Here is a 587-nt window from a genome sequence, read left to right on the forward strand (position 1 = left end):
TCAACACAAACCCTTGGGGCACGGAGAGCCTGGAATGAGATATTTCAAGTACTAAAAGAGAACAACCTCCAACCTAGACTGATGTATCCAGCAAAACTCTCTTTCAAAATGGATGGGGAAATAAGACACTTCCACGACAAAGAACACCTGAGAAACTACATGAATACCAAACCAGCACTACAAGCAATTCTAAACAAGATCCTAGAAAAAGACAATGAAGGCAACAACACCATGAGGCCCAACAGAGCAAATCAAATAGGCAAGGCAAGAAATTAAAAGGAGAAGGTGAAAAAGTAAAAAGAGTCAACAAAAGGCCAATAACATGTCAATGATAAGTCAGTACATATCAGTTATAACCAGCAAAGCCAATGGCCTCAACTCACCAATCAAGAGAAATAGACTGGCAATATGGAATAAGAAGCAAAATCCAACAATATGTTGTATGCAAGAAACACACCTAGTGCAAAAAGAAGCCCATAGACTGAAAGTGAAAAGATAGAGAAAAATTCTCCATTTGACAGGAGCCCAGAAAAAAACAGGGGTAGCAATCTTATTGGCAGACAAAGTAAATTTCAAACCAAAACTGA

Source organism: Fukomys damarensis, unplaced genomic scaffold, assembly GCF_012274545.1.
Source record: "Fukomys damarensis isolate Sample0158 unplaced genomic scaffold, DMR_v1.0_HiC HiC_scaffold_20, whole genome shotgun sequence".
NCBI classification, from domain to species: domain Eukaryota; kingdom Metazoa; phylum Chordata; class Mammalia; order Rodentia; family Bathyergidae; genus Fukomys; species Fukomys damarensis.